Here is a 12,122-nt window from a genome sequence, read left to right as displayed (position 1 = left end):
AGGCACCAGGCACGGGTGCCCGCTGTCACCCATGCTGTACGTTCTGGGACTTAAGCCGATAGTGATTTTCCTCCGGAAACAGTTTATGAAAGCAGGCATCTGGGTGGGAGGTGTAGGTCATGTGGTGTCACTATATTCGGACGATGTGTCACTGTACCTAAGAGATGCACAAGTCAACGTCCCAGTGATACTCGAGGTGTTAGATAACTATGCAAGGGTGTCTGGGGTCCTCTTCAGCAGAAAGAAATCTTGCATATTCCCAATAGCTGGCATGAGGGGAAAGGATGTGAAAGAGCTGCCTAAGGTGGGTATTCAGTGGCAACTAGAATCATTTAAATACCTAGGATTGAACATAAGGCACACGCCTGAGCGATGCATGAACACAACACAGCTGCTGCGGTGGTCAAAGGCCTTCGGAAATCAATGATGTTCTGGTCCAAATTACCAAGATGATAATTCTGCCAAGGTTCTTATACTTCTTTCATAATGTCCACTGCTATGTGGGGGCCTCCTTTTTCCGTCTGCTGGCAGTGCTCCTGCGTGGATTCCTATGGGGCGCGAACCGACCCAAACTGTCACTAGACACGCTATGCTTGCCCTACAATGAGGGTGGGGTGCAACTGCCAGATCTCAAGAAATATATTGCAGCACAGCTTAGTTTTGTGGCTAATTGGCTCTCGGATGAGGTCACATCAGAGACAGAGCTGCTGTGACAACTAGTTGCTCCCACTCCCTTAAAGAAAATCCTGTGGGTACCATTGGGATGCCTGGGAAGCGCCCCTATTCTAGTAAAGCTGGGAAGAAAGGTGTGGCACTGAGCACTGACATTGCTGAAACTAAGGCACCCTTACACACCAGAGACTCCAATCACTGCCGATGTCTGTAACGACCAGATGGATATGGCAGTAGTGAGGCACTGGGAGAGATGGGGAGTCTACACTTGGGGAGACATGTACGAGGATGGTGTCTTTAGGGAGTTTGAATCCCTACGGGAAAAGGAAGGGTTACCCAGAGGGCAGTTTTTGTGGTACCAAAGGATACGAAGGGTGGCGAAAGGGAGATGGGACAAGTGGCCTGAGGAACCAGAAACAAACTCTCTGATGATGGCCCTAATACACACCCTGAATGATGGCTGGAAACCAGTGTCTAGGTAATATGGGACACTAATAGCTAGACCCAACCCCTAGAGTGCTAAACTGAAAGTGCAGTTGGAGATGGATTTGGGTGCAGACTTAACAGAGAAGGAATGCGGAAAGGACACTGATGTTCCCCCGAGAGGTATCGAGAAACTCCTGATTTCGGCTGATTCAGATGCATGTTCTGCATCGCGGGCAGGTAGGAATGTAAAGCAAGAAGGCCCGATCTTGGCGCACCCACCTCCTTCCATTGATACATTAAGTCCAGGACATTCCTGTTCTGGAGGGTCATGAGTCTGATGGCCCCCAGTTCTTCTCTGATTGCATTACATCCTTTTATTGTTGTTAATCATTTGTAGCAGCTCCTACCTAGTGATTTGTAACCACTCGGCATTCTCTGCAGCCTGGAGTCATGGCAAGAATATAGCCATAAATATCGATGCCTTTCTGCTGAACAATTTATGTTCATCCAAAATGTCATAATAGGCATCGATTGATTTTTGCAGAAAAATAATTCTCTTCTGTCGTGTGAAGCTAAGCGATGTTTTCTTTCTCTGGTGTGCATTCATTTTCAGAAAGCTGTCAATATGGCGATCACATGTATGATCACCATAGAACACGTTCCTCCCCAATTTTTAGGCAACTGCATGTAGGCTCTGGATCCACAAGCCCAATAATGGTTTATCAGCACGGCAGTTACTCTATTTATTCTTGATACATCAATTATTTGCATGCGTCCTTTATTTTCTCCAACTGGGATCAGGCCTCTGTTTCTGAAACAGTGTCACATTCTTCATTGGTAGTATGGACACTGGCCCTGCTTCATTTTCAACCCATGACAGTCATTTCGAATACTTGGCCCATGACTTTAGGCATTCATCATTCACTATTTGTACTATCTTTACTTGTGCTGTCATCAATAAATGTGCAGTGCATGCTAGCATTCCTTCTTCTCATCCTGTACTGGTGGCAACTTGTCCATATACCAACACCTGAGGTCTCTCCCAGCTTCCTGGAAATCCTGGTGTTTCCCAAATGTCTGCACAATTCAGCCCTTTTTGTTCGACAAGCCTTATTAGTTATCCAGTTATACCGCCAAATGAGTACAGGTGCATTTTACTTGTCCAACCTGGACCTTTTTCCATCTTCTGCGTTTTTATGGAGGCATCTTCATATAGAAATGAATTATTCGATCACCATCTCAGGGTTGCCCATCTTGTTTTGAATTCTCCTCATGTTGTGCATGCTGGTAGATGGCTGAGACACTTTGCATCATGCATAGGTATTTCTCTTGCAATTAATGTTCTGGCTGCGCTCATGGCATAAGGGATGAGAGAACATACAAAGCAGCTTTTGTCTGATGTTCTCTTCCTCACTTCCTTCATGTGTTGATACCGCATGTTGTTCTTTAAATGGGCCAAATTATCAAAATATGAATTTATACCTTCATTATCTTCCACAAAATCTCTTTTAGTTCAGACATTTTGTTCGGAAATATCAGATAACATATCACTAGTGCCTTTATCAGTTATAGAAATAGATGTCTGATTGTAGGATGCTTCAGATGTGCTGTAAAACAATGTCACAAAATGTGAAAAGCATAATAAAAGACTGCACATGAAGCAAAATGTAGTTATAAGAAGTATTGCCATAGTATTCAAATGCCACGTTTCGTCACACTAGAGCTGGATATCTTTGAAGTGTGTATATATACAAAAACAGCATGCAAAAATGTTTGCAACGTTTCAGGCAGCAGAAAGTATACTGTGCAATCTTTGTGTCTTATTTTCAATGTATAGTCTATTTTTAGTTCAACTGAAAAGGTTCTGGAACTGCAGCAAGTCCATTAATTCCCTATTAGGTTTAGGAAATGTCAATTTGTTCCAGAATGTTTTTAATCCATAGATTTTTCCTTTTGTCCTTGCCCTTGGTAGCCAATCTGGTCTGCATGTGCAGAACTTATTCTCTTGCTTTACTGTCAGCGGGTGCCAGAGGGGTCGGGGGGGGTCTCTCCATTGTAGAGCATTACATTATTTAGATGCAGCCAGGCTCTTCTCTCTAGGATTTTAACACCATTGGGGTGACCGCCCGCTACTATGTGCGGTCCCTTAAAGCGGCTGTTTAAGTGAATCAATAAAATCAGTTGATTGGCTGTCTTCCTCAATCTTCTTGGACCCCTCCTTCCGATTGTTGATCCATTGAGAAATAAACACAAGCGGTCACATTTGTTAAATGATCATGTATCTCATCACCTAATGTTTTTGCTACACCGTGGGCATCCATTTTTATTCAAGTGGGAGGAGCAAGGGGTACTCTCATGTGACATCCAGTCACCAACACATGACGAGTTAAGTGGTGATCTGAGCCAATCTGGTTTCTCAGGGCAAATAAAGCAAGGGGTAGGCAGTGCAGCCATCCCTTTTTCAGAGTAATTTAAATTTTTACAATCCATTCTTTGAGAAGTCTGTTCAATCTCTCAGACACCATTTGCCTGTGGCGATAGGCTGAGGAAAACGTGTGTTTTATGCCTAATAGAAGAACTATCTTTTCAAACAACTCATTTACAAAATGCGGTCCATTATCAGACCTTTGTCTACACCCCATCTAGGAAACGCCTCACGCACAAGAAACTTGGCAGCTCATGTGGCATCTGGGTGCGTGCATGGACCTGCCTCGATCCATCTTGAAAAGTGACACGCTACTACCAGCATGTACCTATAACCGTTACATACTTGTAACATATCAACATAATCTATGTGTAGATGCTGAACCAGACCATTGGGTCTAAGGATTGCGCCTCACACTTTTCGCAAGGTGTGCCCTGCTGTACATTTCTGGCACACAATGCAGTTTACAATAAACTTTGCAACATGTTCTAATACATTTGATGTGAACCAGTCTTATGCTATTGTTGCAGCAAGACACTCTGGTGGTGTGCGTGGGGTAGGGAAGCTGATCCAGCACCATCTGGCATGCACTTACCCGATGCCCCGGCCCGGTCCTGCTTTCACTCTTCTGCGGTCCCTGGAGGGCCGCGCCAACCTTGCTTACTTCAGCGCTGTTGGCAGTTACCAGTGCAACTAGCTGACGCAGCCCAGCGACCACAGCCAACACACCCACAACGCAGGATAGACCACTCACATGAACACAGGTACGCCGCAGTCTGGGAACAACATCACATTATTTAAGCTACCGGCAAATGGCAGAGCAGTGCTTCTCAGCTGTTGTGGCGTGTCGCATGTTCCTCGTTCATGTTTCCTGCCTTGCATCTTTGAATTCTGGTCTTTTTTTTTAAACCTAGTAATCAAAAAAGTGGGTTTTGCCATAATCAACAGTGGTACTCGGGCATAAAGCATGAACATCACCAACTGAGTGTACTACAAAATTCTCCTAGTTTGTATAAAATATATGCAAAGATTCCTAGTTTAAGCTGTCATAAGTTTAAAAGAGCAGGGTCTTCAAGTATATGGATCCCATGAATTCTAAACACCCGCACGTTGGGTATCTGCAAGTCAGATACGAATACATATGTCATATGTATCCATGATTCTAAATAAATGTTACTAGAATAAATGAAAAGGAAAGGAACAGAGGGTATAGTCAAACTTTGATTGTTGCTCTGAAAGAATAATGGGTCAATGTCACGTATTGCATACAGTTATTGATAGATTGCACTGACATCATTGTACCATCATTGTACTAGACTGAAACAATGAAAACCTATACAGGAAGATAAAATAAGTTGTACATTGGAGAGAAAAGAGGAAAGAAATATTACAAAACAATGCGAGTCAGTTTGAAACATATTAAGATGGTCTGCAGTTAACAATTATCTACCTATTAAGTTTTTAGGTGTAAATCATCCAATACACAGTCAAGAAAGGTAGAGTAAAGAAAAGAATAGAAATAGGTGAAAATAAAAAACAGTTACTTCATGCTAAACAGTTTCTTCTATATTCCTATTGTAATTGGATTGCATTTGCCTTTTGCTAGTCAAACCAACATAATGTTGTAATCAAAAGGACACTATTTTTACTGTCCTACAATTTCTTTTACTGTAATTTCCTGCCATCTACTGATGTAGGTCAGGCCAAAACGAGTAATTGTCTGCCGAGAAGGTCAAGCTGCAAGGACTGGCAGACAATAATAACCAACAGAGGTTCCCAATTCACGTCCCATTTTTGGAAGGCTCTAACTACTCTGTTATGTACTGATGCCCGTTTCTCACCCGCTTACCATCCAGAAACCGACGGCCAGACTGAATGTGTTAATCAAACTCTTGAGCAATATCTGCGTTGCCTCTGTTTACAAAATCAAGGAACAAAGCAGTCACTTGACCCTGCTTCCCCAAACAATTACAGACCCATAACCATAGTCCCTTCCTGTTAAAAATCCTTGACAAAGCTGCCTACACTCAGGTCCAACTCTTCCTTGAAACCAACCATATCCTCGGCCTACGTCAATCTGGGTTCCGCCCTTGTCACAGCATAGAATCTGCTCTGCGTGACCTAATAAACCAACTTGATGACATAAAGGATGCAGGCAACCTGGCATTACTCCTCCTCCTAGACCTATCAGCCGCTTTTGATCTAGTGGACCACAACATTCTCTGTCACCACCTCACCTCCTCAGCACACTTCTCACCTAATGCCACAGCTTGGATCAGATCATTCCTGCAAGGAAGAGCCATGAGAGCTTTTTCTGATCAGGCTTGTGCAGCTCCCGCCATCATCCACTGGGGAGACCCTCAGGGCTCCTGTATCTCACCCACTATCTACAACATCTTTACCAAGCCTCTATCTGACATCTTAGACTCCATTGGCATAGCTTACACCAACTATGCTGATGACACTCAAGTCCTCCTTCCACTCACCGGTATCAAGGAAACTGATGCCAAGGCCCTCGACATTGCCTACTCCACTAATCAAGCCTGGATGTCGGCAAACCACATTTGCCTTAAAGGCGAGATGACTGAAATCTTCTTAGTAGGTTCCCAAGAAACCCTAAACAAACTCTCCAACCAATACACTACGTTCACAATCGACAAAACAGAGATCCCTGTCTCCCCATCGGTCAAAACCTTAGGAGTTTACCTCGATGCCACCCTCTCTATGTCACGGCAAGTCAACGCCATTGCCTCCTCAGCTGACTACTACTGCAAACTGTTCAAACCCAGCCAAACCATTCATATCCACTGAAAATTGCCTATCCATACCCAGAGCCATAATAGGCTCAAGACTTAATTTCTGCAACGTCCTCCTTTTCCGGCACTATAGCAAAGAACCTAAAGAAACTCGAAATAATCCAGAACAACACGCTTCGTTCTGTTTTCAACATTCCTAAAAAAGAACACATCTGCTGCCAGACGCCAAGCCCACTGGCTCCCCATCAAAGAACGTGTGCTTTTCAAAACTCTCGCCATCGCTCACAAGTGCATTAATCACACAGCCCCCCCCCACTTCTCCATGAAAGTAACAACTACAGGCTCATCCATGAGATCCACTTACCGACAGAGGTCCCACGAAAACGCCCTACTCCCATCAACTCCTAATCCATAGAGTCAAACGAGCCAAAGCAGGCGGTGCTTTCCCCTTCATTGCTGCCAGACAATGGAAATCCCTGCTACTCGCCCTCAGAAACGGACCATCACACCTTGCATTCCGCTAAGCACTCAAAGCGTGGTTGTTTAACTAACCCCTTCTTCGAATGGATTGTGTCCTCCCACGTAGTCCTCATTTTATGATAATTATCTCTCCAGCTTCAGTTACTTTGGATTTATTTTTTGGCAGAGGGCGCTGTGTGCAGTGTGGTCAAGTCGATGTCCCTCAAGGGCCTCCGTTTGGTGGTTGGCGTCATCATCTGTATAAGTACCGCACGCAGTGCCCGTTGGCTACAGTTCAGTTTTTCCGAGCGAACGCTTTGAGAGAATTACAGCGCGCTTCAGTGAAATCATTTATTTTGTTTGACAAATGTCTTTTTTGTCAACACCATGGATACCCAAGTCAGGCTTTAAGAAGTGCCAAGACTGCGAGTCGAAAATGTCGATCACTGACCCCCACTATGTATGTCTGTGGTGTCTGGGTTCCCGGGCACCATAACTCTGACTGTGGCTCCTGTCAGGCGATGACCGAGAAGGCTCTCAGGGAGCGTAAAGGTAAATTGGCGGTGGGGAGGCTACCTTCGAAGTCACCTTCGAAGAGATTAAAAAAAGAATGAGTGGATGATTCATCCCGACACAAAAAAATCAAAACTGTCTTGATCGAGAAGTTGATTGCGCCATTCTTCGTCTTCTCCGAAGAAGGCCAAGAAAAGCCATCGTAGGTCATCATCGGCCTCCAGTGGTTCCTTTGTGGAGGTAATCGGGTGTCCTATGAAATCGGATTCCCCTGCCAAATGGGACGCGTTCCGTAGTGAAATGCTTTGCATCTTCGAGAATGCGCCCTCAACGCCTTCGGAAGACGAGCAGAAAAGCCATACCCCAGTCACTCCACATTAGGACGACAAACGCAAGTCGAAGACTAAATCTATGAAATCGAACTTGAAGGTGGTTTTGCATCGAAAGTTCTTGATCCGACAAGAAATCATCAAGGGCTTCGACGAGTCAGGAACGTAGGCCAACTAGGGTTCCATCGATGAAGCACAAAAAGTCACCGATGACGAAACCAAAGTCAACGCTGACTAAATCGGCACCGATTTCGAAGCCATCGTCGACAACTAGGACTACTTTGACATTGTCAAAGCCTGTAGTGGACTATTTTAAGTCTCTGTCAGCCATATATGAGGAGGATCATCCTTCTGATGACAATACACCACCTTTTGGACTACAGTTTTGCACCCCTAATGTGCCAGAGGAACTAATATCTGAGTCCAGGCTAAGAGATTTATATGATAACCTTCAGTCAGCCAGTGGTTTGAAAACTCAACCAGAGTTAGATTGGCAAACTAGACCCAACTGAGCATGCTTGTGTATAGGCGCGTTACAAATGCCATATCATATCATATCATATATCATGCTGACTCATTATATGGAAAACCTATGGGAAAGGTTATCAAACTTTTAGGATGGAGTAGGCCTGCTCCATCTTTTGAGCAGGATGACATGACGGACATCCTGGATTAGGGACCTCAAAGACCCAATTTTGTTTTGCCCTTTCACATGGTATTGCAGAAAAGGGTCTGCAAATTGGGAGACGCCAGAAACTGTGGCTGCAGTAAATAAAAACTTTGCAAGGAAGTACAGACCATCCAGCTGTGACACAGAGCATCTCACTAAGCATCCCACACCAGAAAGCTTGGTGGTTCAGGCTGCTGCATCTACCAAGTTGTCAGCTTACCCATCCATCCCTCATGACGGGGATAAGAGAGTGGATGCCTGGGCACGAAATATTTTCACTGCGGGTAGTATGGCATTGAAGTCAACAAATGTGATTTGCACATTATCTAGATTTACGTTTACCCTGTGGGACTGTGTTGCTATGGCGGTTGACCACATCCCGGAAGGAGAGGAAAGAGACGGCTTCTTGGCCATCAAGGATGGTAAGAAGGCAACGGGTGAATGTCTCCAGTCAGGTTTGGATACTGCAGACCGCATCAGCAGATCCATGGCGGCAAGCAGTGTTACGCAGATTTGTGTGGTTACGGAAGTCTGGGTTTGCACCACATGTGCAACAAGCTAGACTACTCAACATGCACTTTGACGGCTCGAGGCTGTTTGGCAGCAAGGAGGATGAGAGTTTGGAATATCTGCAGACTTCAAAGGTGGCAGCTAAATCCCTTAGCGCCGCAATTAGATGGCCTCAACAACCCTGGTCGGGCTCATCTTCCTGCAGGGGTAAGTCCTTCCGATTGTACTCCTCATTTGGAAGAGGAAGAGGATAAGCAGGTCAAAGAGGTCAGAGGAGGTTCCCTCATGGTGGACGAGGGAGAGGTGCTTAGATGGCCCAAGCATTGGCAACCTTACTTTCAGCCATGCTTCAGCCGTCTCTAAACCACTCTGAGGCCTTGGCTCACAAGACCTCGGTGGGAGGCAGACTTACTCAGCATCTGAACGAATAGCGGGGCATTACTTCAGATGCTTGGGCATTGGAAGCTGTGGTCCAGGTTACTGCCTTCCTTTTCAAAAAAGGCCTCCGGATCATCCACCAGGGAGCAACTCATTCAAAATTCTGGATCTGCTTCTTGTGCAGGACATTTTGACCCTGCTAGAGAAAGGTGCAATAGAACATGTATCTGTACCGGAAAGGAACAAGGGTTGGTATTCCCCATACTTTCTGATTCCCAAAAGGAGGGAGGATTGAGACCCATCTTGGACTTAAGAAACTTGAACATGTTCCTCAGGAAGGACAAGTTCAAGATGGTTAACCTTTCTCAGATCCTTCCGACTCTCCATCTCCAAGACTGGTTGGTATCATAGGACCTTCAGGATACTTAGTTTCATGTGCCAATCCATCTCAAGCACAGAAAGTACCTGAGGTTCTCGGTTGGCGGTTCTCATTATCAATTACGAGTTCTGCCATTCAGGCTGACCTCCGCCCGAGGGTTTTCACCAAGTTGATGGCAGCGAGTCTCAGGAGAGGGGGGGATTCACGTCTACCCCTACCTAGGGCTCATTTACCCGAACAGGCCCGGGAACATCTCAGCATAACCTGACACTCTCTTCACAAAAGTCTCACTTGATACCATCCTAAAGACTCCAATTTATTGGGGCAGTCCTGGATACTTCCCCGAGGAAAGCTTTGCCACCCGAAGTGAGAGCTCAACACATTCTGCAGGTGGTTACCAAATTTCAGAAGGCCCAGCATCTTCCAGCCTTTGATTTTCTGAGGTTGCTCGGTCTCATGGCGTCCTGCATTTTCCTGGTGCCAGAGGCTCGTCTCAGAATGCGATCCCTTGAATGGGCTCTGAGTGGTCCCAGTTCTCAGGCAGAATGTCAGACCACCTGCAAGTTCCGAACAGAATTGTTCAGGACCTTCTGTGGTGGCCTTGCAAAGACAACATCCTCAAGGGAGAATCTTTTTGGCAACCATGGACGGATGCTTCACTCACAGGGAGGGGAGCCCACACCAGCGATCTGACAATCAGCAGTCGCTGGTCTCCATCGGAGTTCAAACTACATATCAACCTTTTGAAGCTGAGGACAATCAGACTAGCGCTGAAGGCCTTGCTCCTGCCTTCTGTACAGGGAAAGACTGTCCTCATAATGACAGACAACCTAGTGGCCATGTACTACCTCAACAAGAGAGGAGGTGTAGGGTCACTACCACTGTGCAGAGAGGGTATGCAGTAATAAAATTGCGGCAAAAATGTCGCCTTTACAAAAAAATGCCATGGTTTCACCTGGTAAAGGTGTACCCCATTATACCATTTAATGGTAGCGGGAGTTGCAGGGGTGCCCCCCACTCCCTTTAGATGGTATAATGTGTCTGGGGGTTGTGGGGGTGTCCCCTGCATCCTTTACATGGATGGTGGTGGCAAAACCACAGCCTTTTTGCTGCGATTTTAACACATGGAACTGCAGAGAGGCAATGCAGCTGTGGTCTGGTCTGGGCAGTTCAAGAAGGAATCTCTCTATCAGTAGTTCACCTAGCTGGAGAGCAGAACATGTGGCAGACGCTCTGAGCAGGCAGAGCATAGTCTCCCACGAGTGGGAATTAGCTCAGGAAGTCCTTCAAGAGATCTTCACCCTTTTGGGAACCCCTCCAGTGGATCTGTTGGGACCAGTGTCAACCGGAAGTGCGATCTGTTTTGCTCGAGGGAATTTCCTCCAAGAGGAGCACTAGAGGACACGTTTGTGGGGGACTGGGAGTTCCGGCTCCTGTACGCGTTCCCTCCAGGCCCGTCATTCCTCACATGATCAGGAGGCTGAGAAAGTTTGGGAAACCCATGATGATCCTCATTGCCCCGGATTGGGCCAGGAGGACATGATACCCGGACCTTCTGGACATGTCCCTCTGCCCTCCAATAATTCGTTCACAAAGAGAGGATCTTCTCTTGCAAGAGGAAGGATGGGTTCTCCATCCAGCGCTCAAGACACTCAGCTTTCATGCTTGGTTTCTGAAAGGCTGAGATATAGGGATTGGGACCTCCCGAATGACATAATGGAGATTTTGCTTTCGGCCAGAAGGCCAGCAACAAAATCTTTATGCCGTTGGAACATGTTCTGCAACTGGTGCAGGGATAAGAATGTGGATCCTTTTCTATGTGACACACCTAAGGTGCTTTCCTTTTTGTTACATTATGCAAATCTGGGGCTCCAGATTGGAACAATTAAGGGTTACCTAGCAGCGCTTTACATTTTCAAGCGCTCTTCAGAGGAGGATTCATATGTTAAGATCCCTCTGATTGTTCAATTCTTGAAAGGCCTTACTAATGTATATCCACCAGTCCATTTTCAATGTCCCTGTATGGGACCTCAATCTAGTGTTAGTTTTTACCATGCATTCCCTTTGAGCCTTTACACTCATGTCCTATAAGGCGCTGAACCTTAGAAACCGTTTTGCTTATTGCAATAACGTTAGCCCACAGGGTAAGCAAGTTGCAGGCCCTTTCCTGCAAACCCGCACATACAGTATTCCATAAAGACAAGGGGCCTCATTACTAAAAGGTTGGCGGTAGCCGTGCCCTTATTAAGGGCACGGCTGCCACTGTTGATGACATTTTACAGGGTCCATGGAATGGGCAATTACCAGGTCATGCCGACCTTGGCGGACCCGGTAATTGCCCATTCCATGGACCCGGTAAAAATTAATCCCCATTCCCATTTGATCACCATAGGGCTCAATGGGAATGGGGAGGGAGCTAACAGGCCCGTTATTAACAGGCCCGTTATTAACAGGCCTGTTGTTAGCTCCCTGGTCCCCTCGCGGGACCCGGAAAGGCTTTCTGGGTCCCGTGAGGGAACCTCGTAATAGGGCAGAGTGGGTTTAACGGCACCGGCACCATTACCGGTGCCGTTAAACCCATTCCGCCCGCCTCGTAATGAGGCCC

This window comes from Ambystoma mexicanum, chromosome 8, assembly GCF_040938575.1.
Source record: "Ambystoma mexicanum isolate Mex_15411 chromosome 8, UKY_AmexF1_1, whole genome shotgun sequence".
In the NCBI taxonomy this organism is placed as follows: domain Eukaryota; kingdom Metazoa; phylum Chordata; class Amphibia; order Caudata; family Ambystomatidae; genus Ambystoma; species Ambystoma mexicanum.
This window is presented reverse-complemented; position numbering follows the sequence as displayed.